The 15,631-nt window shown below is 48.3% G+C and overlaps 1 long non-coding RNA gene across 1 annotated transcript in view; it reads right to left on the bottom strand.

Annotated features, from left to right (window-relative positions):
• The window catches only part of LOC140385996 (uncharacterized), a 70,771-nt gene extending 57,671 nt beyond the window's left edge, over nucleotides 1-13,100 (bottom strand). The window contains exons 1-2 of the long non-coding RNA XR_011933517.1: nucleotides 12,983-13,100; nucleotides 6,728-6,847 (exon numbers count right to left, since the gene is read on the bottom strand). This is a non-coding gene — a long non-coding RNA (uncharacterized lncRNA). The remainder of the gene's footprint in view (nucleotides 1-6,727; nucleotides 6,848-12,982) is intronic.
• Nucleotides 13,101-15,631: the final 2,531 nt, after the last annotated feature.

Genomic DNA, 15,631 nt, shown 5'->3' with positions numbered 1-15,631 from the left:
TGAAGGTTAGCAACCTTATCTGAGCAACCAGAAGCAGACGATGCAAGTCTGCCACGCTCAAGTGCACAGCAAGATGACTATGACAGTCTACCCAGATTATTTGAGCCACCAGAAGAAGACTCTGACAGTCTACCCAGCTCATCTAATCAACGCGAAAACACTGAACGTCTACCCACTGTATGTGCAACAAGTGAGAAAGGCTTCACAATTCCCATACAAGATGTGCAACATCTCAGCGAGACTGACAGATTTCAGCTCGTATGTACAGAGGCACTCGACGATCAAAGTGAGGTTACTAGTGACACCACGTTAATTTAAACCTCATCCACTCGAGCCTCTCCACAAGAAAATGCATTCCTGAACGTTTTCACTCCGGACGGGGAGCATCAAGACACCTCAGATGATTCAAGTGACGCCTCAGATGATTCAAGTGAACCTGAAATGACTCCGGGCGGGGAGTGTCAAGAAACCAAAGCTGATTCAGGTGAACCAGAAAGGACTCCAGACGGGGAGCATCGACAAGCCGAAGAGGATTCCAGTGAACCGGACATGACTCCGGACAGGGAGTGCCGAGGAATCAGAGACGGCACGCTCAATGAGACAGCAGATGCCACAAAGGACACTGTCACAAGTAACTTTGTGAAGGACTCGAATTCTCCACTTGGTGTGGTCACTGAGCGCAACAAACACAACAACAAAACCTACAAACACCGCAACAAAGACAACAAGAAGCGTACCAAAGCACCAACGTCAACAACAAGCATGACAAAAGCAACAACACTGGAACAACAACTGATACAATATGGTACAACTCTGCAAATGCAGGACAATGTAACAGCACAGCTCCTAACACTGGCAAGAGTACAGACATACCATGGCATGACAGCAAATCGCACCGATTCGAGTTTGCTACACTACGAACAGGCAAACCAGCTTTCAAGGCAGATGAGTTTGCTCCACTACGAACAAGCAAACCAGCTTTCAAGGCAGATGACATACTGCATCGCTACCACAAGCATAGAAAAAAAAAGAGTCCAAATTGGACAACGCAGTGATTTGACCATTTGAACACCTCCTGATGACTTCTTGGCTCCTTAAGCACAGGGACACTGACAGCGTTCACAAGGAAATGACAACATCAACATCGACACTTCTATAACAAAGCAAGGGGTAGCACGGTAGCATTGTGGATAGCACAATTGCTTCAAAGCTCCAGGGGCCCAGGTTCGATTCCGGCTTGGGTCACTGTCTGTGCGGAGTCTGCACATCCTCCCCGTGTGTGCGTGGGTTTCCTTCGGGTGCTCCGGTTTCCTCCCACAGTCCAAAGATGTGCAGGTTAGGTGGATTGACCATGATAAATTACCCTTAGTGTTGGGTGGGGTTACTGGGTTATGGGGATAGGGTGGAGGTGTGGACCTTGGTAGGGTGCTCTTTCCAAGAGCCAGTGCAGACTCGATGGGCCGAATGGCCTCCTTCTGCACTGTAAATTCTAATTTAAAAAATGTTTTAAGCCACTCGACCATATTAATTCATGAACTTTGGACTCATACATATTATTTGGTATTGTATAATCATCACTGTCATCATGATTTGTACATGTCATCACTTATCTACCTGTTTTGTTCAATTTTCTTTAACACTGTACAGAAAATATGTAACATGAAAAAAGGGGGGATGTGGTGATATGCATCACTGTAAATACAGAAGGGGTTAATGTAAATACACTACAACTAAGTAAATACTAGAGGGAGCACCAGAGACATCATGACATGCAGACACACAGCTAATGAACACATAGAATAGGACATGACCAATGGGCAGTTAAGACACCCAGAGGTGACACTACCACAAGGGGGCAACCCATATAAAAGGACAGGGCACACATGCTCTTTCTCTTTCCACAGGCGACACTCAGAGAGAAGGACAGGGGCAGATCAGAATCATCGCACCCACCGCATGGCTGAGAGCAGACTGGTTAGTTAGACTGAGTTACTATAACAAGATTAGCAGGAGAGTCAAACACAAGTAGGAGAATTGTTAACTGTTCAATAAATGTGTTAAACCTATCTCCAAGTCTGAATCTTCCTCTGTCAGAGCATACATCAAGGAAGCAGCTTATGCTACATGAAGAAGCATAACACAACAGTGCAGACCCATGGGGAACTGCCAGGGCCCAGATGATGCAGGGGCAGCCGGGACTTGAAGCAGCTGCCCCTCCTTATCATGGTGAACACCAGGGCCCTATGCACATCGGGCGGGAGGAGGGGGCACTGAGTGCCAACCTGAACCCATCCCATGGAGTGGCGACGGTGGCCACCAGCTCCCCCAAGTTCCACCCCTCTGATGAGGCTGCATCTCGCAGCCAGCACCTGGAAGAGGGCAGCACAGCTGTGCATTGCATGTGCTGCCCACAAGTGAGCTGGGGCCCTCTGGCCCCAGAGCCACCAGGGGCATCGACGACCACTGGCTGCCTCCACCTCTGATCCTGGGGACACACCGACGTAGTGGTAGATCCAGGAAGGCAAAGCACATTGAGGATCACTGAGGGCATTGGGGGAGGGGATTGGAGGAGGCAGGATCATCAGGAGGGTGGGGAATTGTCAAACACAATAAAAATCTTTCTGCACAACCAGCATGACGCCTCTGTCATTTTGTTCTGCAATGCGGGCTGACCTCCGAACCCTTGGCCCATCTCTCCAGGCATCTCCTGCTCCCCATGGTACCCATCCACCCTCCAGCCGTGGACATGTCCCCGGAGCTGTGTCCCCTGGGTGTTTGGATATTGGCTGCTGTGTGTGTGATGCTGCCACCCACAGTTTTCACGCATAGTGTCATGCATCAAGGTGCGATTGGGATGCTAGGCAATGATTCCCACATGCTACATGGCCCGCCCACTCATGAGAATCTGCTTGGGTTGTGTGAAGTGCTCACTTAACCATGATTGCCAATTCCCTATTAGCAACAGCCTTCAGCCACACAGCCAGAGGCCTCGGCAGTTGGTGGGGGTTATGGGTGTTCGGCGGGGCAGACAGGCAGGGACAAGGGTTACCACCGGAATAGTCAAACACGATCCAGGGGTTGGCATGGTGGTGAAGCGAGTGGTTGCCCCGCTCCCCAGTTCACCTCCCCCCAACCTCCCATGGCGGCCCACCCCTGCGGAGGGTTCCCCACCCCCAGCGGAGGCTCTCCTATCCCCACCGAGGACTGGGGTGGCAAGCCCAGCCTTCCCAGGCTCTTTGTCTGTGAGCACAGATGGCGACTCACGTCCTCAATTCGTCACAGAAGCCCTTCCACCAGATTTACGTTTTCCAAAAGGAGTACTAATTGGCAATAGTATGACCACTTGCTGGGGAAGCCGCTGAATGTCGGGAGGCCGTTGGATATGGACTGGCTCCTGTTAATTGTATGGTAACGGGGCTTAAGTGTTGATAATTGGTTTCTCGTCAGGCAATGGCAAGATCCCGATTTTGCCTCCGGGAGACGGCCGGTTGCATCGCAAACTGTTTGGTGCCTGCCGCAGTTCTCGTTTTGGCCTCTCCCGCTATTCACCGGCCTCATTTTGCTTGAGCGAGAGCGTAATGTGGACGGAGTATCACACCCTTAGTGTCGTTTGATAGCAGTGGGGATCTCACCGGACTCCCTGCACAACTGCCAAAAATTAACTTAGAAATTCTTCCATTAAATTCTGCTCTCCAATAGCTGGTGTTTCCATCCTGAATGCATAGTTCTAGGCTCCCTCTTCATCACTAGTTGTATTTTTAACCTGCAGTTCTTGGTGGTTTACGGGCAAGCCTGAAAATTCACCAGGCCAGAAGACCATTTGCGACTGCACAGAGAATCTTGTTTGCCATTGTAGATTCCAATCCACTGCTTGTTAGTTCATTGCCGAGGAAATTAACATGTCCATTCATTGCATAACTGCATCAATCACAGGTAAACATTAAACGAGAAGGAAATCACCTCCACAAGACACCATGGGGCGAAATTCTCCGTAATCGGCGCGATGTCTGCCGACCGGCGCCAAGAACGGCGCAAATCAGTCCGGCATCGCGCCGCCCCAAAGGTGCGGAATGCTCCTCACCTTGAGGGGCTAGGCCCGCGCCAGACTGATTTCCGCCCCGCCAGCTGGCGGGAAAGGCCTTTGGTGCCCCGCCAGCTGGCGCGGAATGACATTGCCGTGTGGCGCATGCACGGGAGAGTCAGCGGCCGCTCACGGCATCCCCGCGCATGCGCTGTGGAGGGAGTCTCTTCCGCCTCCGCCATGGTGGAGACCATGGTGAAGGCGGAAGGAAAAGAGTGCCCCCACGGCACAGGCCCGCCCGCGGATCGGTGGGTCCCGATCGCCTTGTCCCGCCGGTAAGAGAGGTGGTTTAATCCACGCCGGCGGGACAGGCATTCTAGCAGCAGGACTTCAGCCCATCCGGGCCAGAGAATCGCCGGGGGGCCCCACCAACCGGCGCGTCGCGATTCCCGCCCCCGCCGAATCTCCGGTGCCGGAGAATTCGGCAACCGGCGGGGGCGGGATTCACGCCAGCCCCCGGCGATTCTCCGACCCGGCGGAGGGTCGGAGAATCTTGCCCCATATGTTAGAGGTGGAACCTGTGTCCATTAGATACAAAAGGCATGCACAATCAGATTAAACGCGCTCCAGATACTCTCTCCCCCCCCCCCCCCTACCCTCCATTCAGTTGCTTTTGGTCTAATTTTTACAAGATATCGGAACAAGATGCAAGATAGATTTGAATAATATCAGGACTTAAAGGGTTAATAAATTAAAGCTCTGTACACTGAACTGACTAAAATGTGTGACCTTCATATCTTTGTTTTTCTAAATACTTTAAAAGTATGTAATTCGAAGAATTTTAGAATGTCATTATTAGGTACTTGAATAATGCATATTCATGTATTTTGTAACAGTACACTCTGGAAACAACAATACAAAATCGCTTTATGTGGAGGTTGGGTAATAATTTTGAACTAATTTTTGATCACAAATTTTCATTCAAATACAGGGAAGCCACTCTGTTATCACAACCCAAGTTTCCTTGAGCAGATTATATTTTAATTTTTAAAAATTGATTTTATTGTGTCAATCTCATCATTATACAAATGGTTTAAGGTTAGAAATGCAGAAGACTGTTCTGCTGTCTTCAATCTGTCGAGTACAATCTCCAGTAATCTCAGAAACTACGCATTCCCGGGATTTTCTTTCAGAGAAAATTGCTTCAGGATTTTCTTTGATATGATTTTAAGACTGATTAATGGCTTTAATCGCTTGTTTCAAAGTTTACTGCTGCCAAGCATTTTGTGTACATGTAAAAAAAAAAATCATGTAATCTAGTTCTCTGCAATATTGTAACTCACACAAGGAAATGTATCAAAAATGTCACTCTTAATTTATAATTTTTGAGAGGTCAATTAAAGAAAACTTAGTTATAACTTTTAGATTGGTCAATTCATTTCTGCTGACCCGCTGCCAGGTTCACTGTGCTTAGGCATAACTTGATGTAACTCAGTTTTAAACTAGTCTAATTTTCTCAACATATTACAAGCATCTAAATGAACAATATTCAACCCTTATAATTCACCTTGCTCTGAGTCCCTCCATTATATGTAGGACTCAAATATTTTGCCAAATATCCTTTGCGATTATTCTTCAGTTCACCTCAAAGCTTAGAAAAGTCTTGTATCTCAATCTTGGTGGAAGTTAATGACTGTAACATTGCTAAAATATATTTTGAACAAAAACATAATTAGGTTATCATTAATTATGGATTGCACTCACAGATTGAAAGAACAGCAGGGGATCAGCACGCATGTGCAGATGGTGGTGAATTTTCATTGCATAAGCACAATTGAGGTTAACTGTGAGCCAAAGAGGATGATGAACATGGGGAGAAATGATGTTGCAGGAAGGAAGACAGTGAATTCCAAGATGGTGCAACAATGTGACACTGAACATTTTTTTGATCTTCCCTTTCCTTATTAAACAGAATCTCTGACAGCTGAAGATACATAATAATAATAATAATAATAATTACTTATTGTTACAAGAAGGCTTCAATGAAGTTACTCGATTTGTTCTCACTGGAACGACGGAGGTTGAGGGGCGACCTGATAGAGGTCTACAAAATTATGAGGGGCATAGAAAAAGTGGATAGTCAGAGGCTTTTTCCCAGGGTAGAGGGGTCAATTGAAAATGAAAAATGAAAATCGCTTATTGACACAAGTAGGCTTCAAATGAAGTTACTGTGAAAAGCCCCTAGTCGCCACATTCCAGCACCTGTTCGGCGAGGCTAGTATGGGAATTGAACCGTGTTGCTGACCTGCCTTGGTCTGCTTTAAAAGCCAGCGATTTAGCCCAGTGTGCTAAACTAGGGGGCATAGGTTTAAGGTGAGAGGGGCAAGGTTTAGAGTAGATGTACGAGGCAAGTTTGTTACACAGAGGATAGTGGGTGCCTGGAATTCTCTACCGGAGGAGGTGGTGGAATCAGGGACAATAGTGACATTTAAGGGGCATCTTGACAAATACATGAATAGGATGGGAATAGAGGGATACGGACCCAGGAAGTGTAGAAGATTTTAGTTTAGACGGGCAGCATACGTATAAGGAAAGTGCTGGGAGGAGGTTTCCCCAAACAGATGGCAGGGTGGAAAGAGGGAGGGAGAGCAAGAGAACCACAAGGATTTCTTCCTGTTCCTCTGAACAATCACCAATTGTACTCACCTTGGTCTTTTCTGGTCATCCCCTGTAACCCAACAGGATTCTCTAGCAACGTTTACATTGAGCACGCCTCCCCTTCAGCCTTCGTGGAAATCTCATTGTAGCACCCATGACATCACCAGACTGAAAATTTTAATTTTAGATTCAGAATAATAATCTTTATTATTGTCACAAGTAAGCTTATATTAACACTGCAATGAAGTTACTGTGAAAATCCGCCACATTCCGGCGCCCGTTCGGGTGCACAGAGGGAGAATTCAGAATGTCCAATTCACCTAACAAGCACATCCTTCGGGACTTGTGGGAGGAAACCGGAACACCCGGAGGAAACCCACCCAGTCACAGGAAGAACGTGCAGACTCCGCACGGACGATGACCCAAACGGGAATCGAACCTGGGACCCTGGCGCTGTGAAGCAAAAGTGCTAACCACTGTGTTACCGCGCCGCCCATAAAAATCACTTTGTCCCTGTGTGGGATCGAACCACCAGCCTTGAGGTTAACAACCGAACGCGCTAACCGATTGCGCCACTGAGACAGCTGCTGATTTGGTCCTCACCTGCCCGTGGCAGCCACAGACAACCTCAAAGCTGTTGAAGGTGCAATCATCAGGGATGTAGTAGCCTAACGTTAAACCTTTCCACACACCATTCTCAATGATTGGGAGGTGGCGGGGGGGGGGGGGGGGGGGGTGGGAGGAGGGGGTTAAACCTGAATCCTTTGCTTTAACTTTTCCAGACGTTAGTCTTTGCAGAAATGTTTTTTCCAGATGGCAAGACAGAAACAGCAGGAGAGATAATGAGGTGAATAAGTGCAATATTGTTGTCACAGAATAGTTTGGTACCAGAGCATTGACTGACCTTGGCCACCCTTGAGAAAATATGATACTTCTTCCTGCACTGCGGTAGTTCTTGGGGTGAGTATAATTGCTTCTGCAATCTCCATTGTACAGCCTCAGTGCTCAATTGTCATGTATTTTCGCCTTTGCTTTAACCTGCAAAGCATCCACATATGTGGAGCATCTAGGAGCCCTTTCCAGACTACTTGTATCCCATATCCCCCTGGTGAGGCTCCTCCTCTTTCAGACATTCTGCCACTTGTGTTTCCAGCTGTTCAAAAAAAGTTGCTACCCTTTAACTCATTGCAGTCTTTCAAAGGCATCATATTTTTTGCCTTCTCGTGACAGTAATCCAAGAAATAATATTGCTCCTCTTCGCACATCCCTTATTGACAATCAGCATTCTAGCAGGGAAGATCAGGAGGCCAGCAGGAATGTCATGGATCCTAATGATAGGCCCATTATGGGGATCTGTGCGTCATACTAAAATTTGGATTATTTTCTCAGTGTGAAGAGAAGGGGGTGAATTCCTGTGCTTCATTAACCTTCCGTGAAGCAGTTTTGAGCAAGACAGCGTCAGGGAATAAAGATAGTGGGTGCGATTGAACAGAAAAGTTTCAAAGTGTAAAAGCGAGTGGGAACTGCCGGGAGCTTCCCGACTCTCGGCCTGGTGAGGCCTTCACTGCTATAAAACATTAATTGGTCTACTTAATGAGGCCCCACTGGCTTCTCGCTGTATGTCATGGTCCCGCTGGCTGATTCTTGGGGACTGCGCTCACCAGCCCCCTGCTAACAAGGGGGAGAAGCACTTAAACCAGAAAACCCCACACAGCTAACAGCCACGCCGCTGAGATGACCAGCCCCACGATTCGGCAATGCCAACCAGGGCAGACTACTGGGAGTGGTAGAGGCCAGAGAGATGAGCTGTTCCCCTGAGGGTTAAGGAGGATCAGACACAGGGCAGCCACTGCTGCCTGGGAGGAAGGGGCAGCAGCAATCAGCTCGGGGATGGTGACAAGGGGGACCGGCACCCAATGCTACAAGGTCACTGACACCGGGCAGCTCAGGAGAATTTGCTCCAGACCCCCTTCCCCCCACATACTCTCCTCCCAATACTCCCCCCCCCACGTTCTCCATTTACCCCCATATACCCTATCCCCCCATATACCCCATTTCCCCCCATACATCCTATCATCCCTCCAGACTCCCCATCACCTCCACATACTCCCCATCCTCCCTATAATCCCCATTATAACCCCCCAAACTCCCCATCATACCCCCCATAATCCCCATTCCCCCACGACTCCCCATCATCCCCCCATACTTCCCATCCCCCCCATACTCCCCATCCCCCCCAATCCACCCCATCCACCCCAATACAACCCATCTCTCCTGAGCCCCCTCCCTGAACCCCAGAGCACCGCCCCCCTGCGATTAACAATGCGTGCGGCTAACGGTGCCCCATCTGTGTCCCAACAGGGGAAGTTGGCCCGCAACCAATGGGAGAGGGCCCAAAGGGGAGGCGAGGTGCCGAACATCAGAGTCCTCACCCCCTATGAGGAACGGGCCGTGGAGGTCGCGGGGGGGGGGGGGGGGGGGGGGAGGAAGGACCGAGCAGTCACCACCGTAGGGATTGGCGCACGGCGCAGAGGTGTGGATCCACCAGCCCCCACCCAGGTGAACTTTCAAACGGGATTTGTTAATGCCATGTAGACTGACCCATCCCTCTAACTGACCACATGTCCATTCTCCCACAGGACCTGCAGCCGACAGTGCCAGCCCATCCAGCGTGAACCCCCCCTCAGCCTCCCATCGAACACTTCAGAGCTCCCCACCTCCCAAGAACCGCCTCCTCAGAGGAGAGCTTCGCGAATTCCACTGTTATCACCGTACAGCTGTCACCCCCACCCTCCACCAGCGCAGAGATCCACATCTCGGTGAGTGATAGTAGTGGTCAGGCTTCTGGTCACATTCCGGTGAGCACCACAGCTGCTGATACACATAAGGCAGGAACACCCAGGCAAGACAACAGTCAGAGATCTGCTGGATTCCCGGACCCAGCTGGGTCCCAGTCAGACACTAAGCCTCTGGAAAAGATTTACCCGGAGCTGACGCAGACGATAGGATGTGGCCGTGAGATTCAGAGGGGGATATCAGCAACACGCCCGCAGGTCCGAAGTCCCAGAGTCTACGGGCACAGGAGATGGCACCGGCAATGCTTGGCACCAAGGCCAACTCTGCTAGGGTGGCAACCGCAGTGGTGAGTCTGGTGTATGATGTTGGCAGCATGAGTGTAGGTGTCCAAGGCATGGCTCAGTTGGTGGCGGCCATGGCTGAGTGCCTCGATCGCATGTCTCAGTCGCTGCTGGTGGGCATCACCCAACAGCAGGTGAACTTTGATGAGGCACTCCGGAGCTTGTCCCAGTCCCAGGTGGGCATTGCCGAGGCGCTGCAGAGAATGTCCCGATCACTGAAGGATGTGTCCCAATCACAGGTGGGAATTGCCGGGGCACTCCAGAGCATGTCCCAGTCACTGAGGAGCATCACCGAGGGCACCGACGCAATGCTGCAGACATTGGGGCGCCACCAGGGCTGGCAAATGACGCAGTGGCAGCCGCGGCTTGATGCAGCTGCTCCTCCGTCCCAAGGTGAGCTCAGAGCCCTATGGACACTGGCCAGATGTCAACCCTGAGTTATCCGACAGAGTGCTGATGGTGGCCACCAGCTCCCCGGAGAGCCACCTCCCTGACAATGGCATATCTCACAGTAAGCACCCGGTACAGTGCGCACGACGGGGCGTGTGACCCCAGCAAGTGCGCTGGGGCCCTCTGGCTGCAAAGCCCCCACAGGATGCCCACCAGGGCGAGTCCACTACTGTTGCAGACAGGGCACTCCACACCCCTACTACTCTCTGAGTAAAGAACCTACCTCTGACATCTGACCTATGTCTAGCTCCCCTCAATTTAAAGCTATGTCACCTCGTGCTAGCCATCACCATCCGAGGAAAAAGGCTCTCACTGTCCACCCTATCTAATCCTCTGATCATCTTATATGCCTCAATTAAGTCACCTTCTTCTCTCTAACGAAAACAGCCTCAAGTCCCAAAGCCTTTCCTCATAAGATCTTCCCTCCATACCAGGCAACATTCTGGTAAATCTCCTCTGCACCCTTTCCAATGCTTCCACATCCTTCCTATAATGCGGCGACCAGAATTGCACGCAATACTCCAAATGCAGCCGCACCAGAGTTTTGTACAGCTGCAACATGACCTCATGGCTCCGAAACTCAATCCCTCTACCAATAAAAGCTAACACACCGTATGCCTTCTTAACAACGCCCTCAACGTGGGTGGCAACATTCAGGGATTTATGTTGATGTAGAGCATTCCCAGAGGGCCCGGTGCGTGCAAGGTGACATGCGTGCCACCTATTGACCCCTAGATCTGGGGCATACCATCAATGGTGGAGAATCCTTCTGCCCGGGCATCTTGTTGGGCTTGGTCCATGTCAAAGTTTATATAGTTTGCTGCCCGGGAAAACAGGGCATCCGTGATTTCATGGATGCACTTGTGGACTGTAGCTTATGAGATGCTGCACAAATCCCCGCTCGAGCCCTGGAATGATCCTGAGACGCAGACGTTCAGGGCTCCAGTGACCTTGATGGCCACCAGAAATGGGTATCCTCCTCCTCCACATAGTGCCAAGTCCACAAGGACATGGCACAAGTGCCGCACCGCCCCTTGTTGAGGCCGAACCTCCTGCAGCACCCGTTGTCTATCATCTGCTCCAAAGAGCAGCAACGCTTGTACACCTTGGGCCGTCGCGGGCTTCCCCCTCCGGTTTCCTCCCTGGCCTGATGGGCGATCGGGTCCTCAGGGTGTGGGGCGGAGCCCTGCACATGGGCCGCTGCCTCGAGCCTCTGTCAGCGTCTGGTCACCTGGTCTGCCAGCAGCACCACTAGGGAAAGTTCCGTGTGGCCCAAGATATCGTCCATCCCATGCAATACCCTGCCTCCTGCAGACACTGTTCAGGCACAGTGTCCTTCCAGGCATCATGGTCTGATTGAGATGCTGGGCAATAACTCCAACATGCTACATGACCTGCCCACACACGGGAAACCATTTGGAATGTGTAAAGTTCTCATTTAACTCAAATTGTGAATTTCTAATTCGCTGTAGCCTTCAGATTGCAACCCCCCCCCCCCCCCTAACTCCCCGCCCCGAGCACTGGGGCAGCAACCCCAGCACCACCAGACTCTTTGTTTGTGAGCGAAGATTGTTATTCACCTCCTCGGGTCCCCGCTGCAGCCCTTCAGCCAGCTTCAAGTTTTGAAAAAGGAATCCTAATCGGCCACTGCTTGACCACTTGCAGGTGAGGCAGATAGATGGTGGGTCGCTCCCGTTACTTGTATGGAGATGGGGCTTAAGTGGTAATTATTGGTTTCTTGCCACGCTACGGTGGATTCCGATTTAGCCAATGGGAGCGGGTCGGTTAGATCGCAAACTGATCGGCGCCCGGCGCGGTTCTCGATTTTGGCCTCTCCCGCAATTTAACAGCCTCATCGCTCTCCCGCCTAAGCCCAACACGGTCATTAAATCACGCCCAGAGACTTCAGGGACATTTGGCCTGGCCTTAAGCAAGGTCTTGCCATGCTATTCAACATGCACAGCTAAATCAAAGTCTAAACAACATTTTTGCACCAACAATTGCACGTAACAAGAATAATATTTAAACCTCAGAATGACAGCAGCTCTAGAGAATTTCAAACTCCTTGAGATGAAGAGTATTTTTTCCGTTTCTGTTCATTCATCACAGCAATAAAACACACTTACAATACAGTAACAAAGTTTCTCAAATGTCAACAGTTTTATTACTGTAATGCTAACATGAGAACTGCTCTCACTGTTTTTTCTTTTGCCACCGTTCCGTTCGATTTTTACTGTTCTAACTTTGCTTTTAATTTATTTCCAACCATGCTCTTCTCACTTTGAACATTTTACTGAACGCACTTTTTTCTGCCTGCAATGCCTCACCTTCCGTTCCGCTTATTAGGCTCATATTTGATGGACTGAAACTAATTCAAAGCTTTTTCTCACCCAATGAAGGCGCAGGTTATTCAAGATTGACCTAGTTGCGTTAGGAAAGCGGATGGAGCCAGACTCCAGCATGAATGAGCAGGAGACGGAGAAGAGCGACATTGATGATTTAAAAAGTAAAGTAATTGTCGGTAGATTCGTTGGGAAGGCTGCCTATGCATTTTTACACAGGAAAGGGAGGTATTCAAATTGATGTGAGTGAATCACTTTCATTTTTGCATCCAGCACTTCTACATCAACAAACTTCCGAGGTTGACATGCTTTTCCTCTCTGATCCTGTGAACTAATCTGCACCTTCATGATGAAGTGCCCTTTCTTTTGATTACCTTTCTCTTGCTTTCATCACTTTTCCCAGACTCTTGGCGGTATTCTTCTTTTGACTTTTACTTCCTCTGTTTCGTTGTATTTTACTCTCTTCTATTTTTTATTTTCCCTCTTGGCAACTTGAATACCATGGTTACTACTGTCAGGGCAAATGGAACATTTTTGGCACATAGTCCCGGGAGGCATCAGATGCTAAGTGCTATTGGGAAATCGGCCTGTGACATACTTTAACAGAATGCCTTCATAGAGGTCCAGTCAGCTGGAATGAAAGACAGAATTGCATGGGTGCTACTCAAACTGAATAGAAAACAATAAATAACACGACTAGAAAGATTCTTAGCCTTCGGTCAGTAATTGAATTGTAGTTATTTTTTAAGATCATGATCATCCCATGGCACAGCACCTCAACTGAATCGATACTTTTCAATTTGTCATTACGTTTATTTGGTAAGAAACTAGAATGTCACATGTAGCTGCCAATTGTACAAACAGTCCCAGGCTGCAGGGAACAGACAGCAAACCTCCCTTGTTTTAACAATGGATTAAAAGTTCCATTAATATCGATGCAGATGCCATAGCCCCACTATTAAGACGCATGTTTCCCACATATTGTTTCAGTAGAACCGATTTCAGCAAGTCCTGAATTAATTCTGGTGCTGTAGGATTTAATGCCATTTGTCTCAAAGTGCTTGAAGAAAAGGGAGAAGTTTGTTGTGATTCACTGATTCAGATATTCAAAAGCTCATTCATGTCCAGATTGGTTTCAGAGGATTGGAGGGAAGTTCATGTATCGTGATTTAAGAAAGGAAAGAATTGACCCTGAAAAATTACAGGGCTGTGAGCTCAACTTCAATCGTATGGAAAGTGTTTTGTGCAATGTGATAAATGATCACTTGGAGAGTATGGCAGTTAATAACTCGGCTTTAGGAAGCAACGGGTCTTGCCTCACTAACTTGACAGAGTTCTTTGAGAAAACGTTCAAAATGGTGAATAAAGGTAATCTGGTGCATGCTGCTTATCTTGGTTTCCAACAATGTTTCATCAAGTTCCTCAAAGGCATCTATAAGAATAAAATAGATTTCACAGGATTACTGATCAGTTAGCACAATGGAGGGCCAGCTGCTTGGAATCACATAAACTGAGGATTGTTATTAACGGTAGTGGGTTTGACTGCAGCTCTGTTACGAACAGAGTACCTCAGGGCTCAGTCTTCATTCCTTTTCAACATTTTCATTTATAATTTATACAAGAGCTGAAGCAATGCCATTCCCAAATTCACTGATTAACAAAATATGTTCAGGGGTTTTGCAGTGCAGAGCAAATTGGTAGCTTGCAAACTGATTTATATTCAATTGGCTGCATGAATCCATGTACGTCATTTAATTTTCCAGATTTACCTCTTCGAGAAGCATTTACTAGCTTATTTATCTCTGTAAGGTCACTTCTCAGGAAAAAAAGCCCAAGTCTCTCCTGTCTTTCTTCATCACCCGGACAACCAATACTGATTAGCAGCCTTGTTTACACTGCCACCGATGCCTGAACGTCTTTCTTCTATCACAATGACCTTAAAATAAACAATTCAAAAGGTATGAATTGACCAAAGCACTGTAAAGTTTGATTATTACTTCCTGTAACTTACAGACTGTTGTTTTGATGGGATTTTATGTAGATAGTTTAATGAAGATGGATAGGAATGGTAACATTTGAGGTCATATTGAAGAATTTGTAGACAGAAAATAAGGTTAAATACCAAAAAGAACTTATTTTTGCAGAGAATCGATCTCCGCTGGGACACATTTCCACAATATATGGCAGCTAACGGTATGCTAGTCCCTTAACAATTAACTTGACCAGAAAAGAGAGCATTACCAATTCTTTTTAATTTATTATTTCATAGGATTTGGGTGTCACTGGCTCGGCCAGCATTTGTTGTCCATCCCTAATTGCTCATGAGAATCTGGTGGTGAACTGCTGCAGTCCATGTGGTGTAGGTACACCCACAGTGCTGTTAAAAAGGGAGCTCTAGGAGTTTGCCCCAGCAACAGTGAAAGAACAGCGATATAGTTCTGAGTCAGGATGGTCTGTGGCTTGGAGGAGAACCTGTAGGTGGTGATGGTCCAAGCAGCTGTTGTCCTTGTCCTTCTAGGTGTTAGAAGTTACGGGTTTAAAAGATGCTGTCCATGAAGCCTTGGGGAGTTGCTGCAAGGCAGCGTGTATGTGGTACACACTGCTGCCTCAGCATTGACTCTGTACCCCACAAAGGCTCAATGCATCAGGCTACTGATTACAGAAACTGAACTGGTCCAGGCAAATAAATGCAACGGCTACAAGAGCAGGTTCGACATTGGGAATCCTCCGGCAAGAAACTCACCTCCTGACTCCCCAAATTCTGTCCACCATCTAAAAGGCAAAAGTCAGGAATGTGATGAAATACTCTCCACTTGCCTGGACGAGTGCAGCTCCACTAACACAAGAGATTTGACAACGTCCAGGACAAAACAGCCATTTAATTGACATCCAATCCACCATTTTAAACTCCGTCACCACTGATGCACAGTTGTGGTGATAGTGATTACTTCATTAGATGGCAATGCAATTCCAGTCGGTTGGAGCTGCATTTGGGGATCTGCATTTGAGGAACAGGGGGTCAA

The sequence above is a fragment of the Scyliorhinus torazame genome, chromosome 11 (assembly GCF_047496885.1).
Source record: "Scyliorhinus torazame isolate Kashiwa2021f chromosome 11, sScyTor2.1, whole genome shotgun sequence".
Taxonomy (NCBI): domain Eukaryota; kingdom Metazoa; phylum Chordata; class Chondrichthyes; order Carcharhiniformes; family Scyliorhinidae; genus Scyliorhinus; species Scyliorhinus torazame.
This window is presented reverse-complemented; position numbering and strand designations above follow the sequence as displayed.